The sequence below is a fragment of the Gadus morhua genome, chromosome 2 (genome assembly GCF_902167405.1).
Source record: "Gadus morhua chromosome 2, gadMor3.0, whole genome shotgun sequence".
Taxonomy (NCBI): domain Eukaryota; kingdom Metazoa; phylum Chordata; class Actinopteri; order Gadiformes; family Gadidae; genus Gadus; species Gadus morhua.
The window spans coordinates 21102525-21106061 of record NC_044049.1 but is presented as its reverse complement, the minus strand read 5'-3'; the positions used below and the strand labels follow the sequence as shown (position 1 = coordinate 21106061).

General features: G+C 47.6%; 1 long non-coding RNA gene across 1 annotated transcript; it reads right to left on the bottom strand.

Annotated features, from left to right (window-relative positions):
- Positions 1 to 2206: 2206 nt before the first annotated feature.
- LOC115560453 (uncharacterized) lies at positions 2207 to 2777 on the bottom strand. The gene is made up of 2 exons (XR_003979754.1): positions 2550 to 2777; positions 2207 to 2295 (listed from the first exon to the last, which is right to left on the bottom strand). It is a non-coding gene; the product is annotated as an uncharacterized LOC115560453 (long non-coding RNA).
- Between the last annotated feature and the right edge of the window lie 760 nt (positions 2778 to 3537).

Below are 3537 nucleotides of genomic sequence, written 5' to 3'. Positions count from 1 at the left end.
TACTGGTTAATTTGCTTGCAATTAATTTGCCGACATGCTAAGCGCCCATAGTTGTGTCGCCTGCATGGCCTCCCTGCAGGCGGAGGATGGCCATGACCAGTGCCCTGCGTGTCTCGGGGTTGACCACCTCAGGGAAGCAGTGTCAGATAACCCGTGCATGAACTGTAGTTTCATGCCTCATGCACTGAGGCTAGCTAGGTTGGCTGAGGTGGAGGGCAGACCAGGGTTGCCCCCTTCGGGTCTTGGTCCTAGTGGCACCAGACGCCGTGCCTCGGCAGCTGGGGGACCCCCCGGGAAGTCCTGTAAGGTCGAAAACTTGGGGAACCAGGTGGATAAGCTCTCGGATGAGGTTGCTCAGATTAAAGCCCTCCTACAGAACCTCCAACCAGCTCAGGGTGTACCAGCCGCGGCCCCTGCGGCTGCTCAACCCACTTATACAGAGGATGACATGCTGTCTACAGCTGCGTCCTGTAGCCTCTTTGCAGAGGAGGAAGAGCAAGCGGCCCTTGCCTCTCAGGCGTTCTCTCAAGGGTCTCTGGGCGGCTCGGCTAGAGGGTCAGTGTCCGGCTGCGACACTGTTAGACCAGCCGTGCGAATGGCCCTGGCAAGACTGGGGTTGGATGAAGCTCCTGTTTCATCTGCACCTGTGAACGACTTTTTTCCACAGGCCGCTCAACCTTCCGTTTTCTCTTTGCCCCCCTCTGAGCCATACATCGCAGAGCTTCATAGATGCTGGCCAGATTCAAGGGCTCTCTCCCATCACACTAGTGACAGCAGAGGTCTGGCTACTATGGCCAATGCCGATTCTTATGGCTTGGGAAGCTGTTACGGGGGCTGCAGGAAGGGGGCTGCCCTGTCGAAACAGAGACTCTCCCACTGGGTTGTGGATGTGGTCTTGAATGCCTATAGGGCACAGGGGCTCCCTGTGCCCTTGGCCGTTAAGTGCCACTCTACCAGGAGTATGGCTACATCATGGGCTGCCTTGAAGGGGGTTCCACTTCAGGACATTTGCTCCGCGGCTACATGGTCCTCATCATGTACGTTTGCCCGATACTACAGGGTTAATGTCGCTGCTCCTCATCCTGTGGCGACGGCTGTCTTGTCGACGGTTTCGAGCCCTTGATTGGTGAGCACTCTTCGTGACCTTTTTGGTATTAGTCATCCAGTGCTAAAGCACCGCCTCTGGCGGTCAGTAGGAATGAAATAGAATAGAATACGTATGGAACTACGGTTCTATGAATTCCGGATGACCGCCAGAGTTCTCTGTCACTCAGACTTCTCAGATTCCGCGAGAAGATCCAGTTGGAACAAAACCTCGGGTGACTCCGGAATATATAGACTTTCTCGGGTCACCCAGGTGTCACAGGTGACTTTTTTGGTATAATTACTCGACCTGCGCATGCGCGAGATGGAACATCCAGTGCTAAAGCACCGCCTCTGGCGGTCATCCGGAATTCATAGAACCGTAGTTACATACGTAACTATCGTTTTGCGTGTAAGCTTTTCAGCTTGAAACCCATTAAGCTGACTGCAGATGAGGGCTACAGTGACTGGTCCAACATTAACAGTAGACTAAAGAGTCATGAATGCAGCTCAGACCATGCCCAGTGCATGTTTAAATGGAAAGAACTGGACATGCGTTTACAAAAAAAATTAACAATAGACCACCAGGAACTGACATTGCTGGAGGCAGAAAAAAGAAAGTGGCGAGATGTTCTCAAACGCCTACTTGCAATAACCCTATCTCTTGCCTCAAGGAATTTGTCATTCAGAGGCTCTTCACAGTGTCTGTATGAGCCAGACAATGAAAACTTCTTGAAGGAAGTGGAGCTTTTAGCCAGCTTTGATCCTGTGATGGAGAACCACCTGACCAGGATAACTGATGAAAGCTCCCGAACACATTATCTTGGACAACAGACACAAAATGAATTTATCCAGATCATCTCTTCCAAAGTATTACAAACCATCCAGACACAGATTCAGGAAGCAAAATATTTTTCAATTATTCTTGACTGTACACCTGATGTTAGCCACAAGGAACAAATGTCTCTCATCGTGCGCATTGTGGATTTGGTGCCAAAGCCAAATATCAAGGAGTATTTCCTTGGGTATACGGAGGTTGTACTGTCCTCGGTGGGGTGTGCTAACTCCAACTAGACAGTGAGCTAAACTCTCTTCTATTCATGAACATGAAGAATGCCTTGAATTCTTGTTTGTAGATTTATTTTCATTCTTCACATTGTATTGAATCCATGTAGATAAGATCAAGAGATCAAAAGATGAAAGAGAGTGAAACTAGAAAACAAACAACAAAGTATTGCAATTAGTTAAGTCACCTAGTTTCCTTGAACAATACCTTAAGTATAGAAATCACATATAAAGCTAAATGTTAACATTTCTTAGAACTAACATTATCTTGAAGGCCAACGTGTTGAAACTAACATGCATAGTTAACATTCCCGATTAGTTAGCCTTATAACTCCGTTTTTACATCATGTAATTAACATACAAATTAGTCAACACAGCCACAACAAAGATACGATACGTACAAGCGATGCCTCTGCTGGGGAACCAACATGCAAGAAGCCTTTCTCTGGGGTAGTGACCGTCTGCACTCCCAAACAACCTGCCGTTTCCAACGTTTTCTACGCGCGCATTCTAACGTGATCTAAACTATTTTCCTTCCTGCTTCCTGTGCAGCTCGAAAATACAACGTCAAAATAAAAGTCTGGATGAAACACAAATTTAAAGTATTCAATTCAAATGAAATGCCTGAAGGGCAGAACAGAGGTTGTCCTTCCAAGTTGAAGGAACTCAACATTCCATTTGATGATTGCCGTGGTCAGTCCTATGACAATGGAGCAAACATGAAGGGGAAGAAGCAAGGAGTTCAAGCCCGACTGCTACAATTTAATTCGAGGGCGTTGTTTGTTCCTTGCGCAGCTCATTCCATGAATCTGGTCATAGCTGATGCTGCCAAGTCGTCCAGGGATGCCACTGGCTTTTTTGGATATTTGCAGCAGCCATTTTGTTTCTTCTCAGGAGCTACACAGCGATGGAGCAACTTGACAAAACACGTCAACCTGACTGTCAAATCATGGAGTGATGTGAGGTGGGAGAGCAGGCTTAAGAGTGTCACAGCTGCCAGAAGCCAAATTAAAGAAATTAGAAATGCGCTCATCGAGGCTAGGGAAACAGTCAATGACCCAGTTGCAAAAATAGAGGCTCAAGCCCTAGCAGAAGAGGTGGCCTCTTTTAGATTTCTGATCTGTTCTGTTGTCTGGTGTGAAATTCTTACGTCCACTAACCAAGTGAACAAACTTCTGCAGAGTAGTTCAATGCAGCTTGACATTGCTGCCAGGCTCATTGACAATGCCAAAACCTCCCTCTCCAGATACAGGCACTCTGGGCTTGCTGAGGCAGTGTCCACTGCCAAGGACCTTTGCGAGGCCATGAACATAGAGCCAGAGCTTAAGGAGAAAAGGCTCAGGAACACAAAAAGGCAGTTTGCATATGAGGCTGCTGACGAGGCCTTCA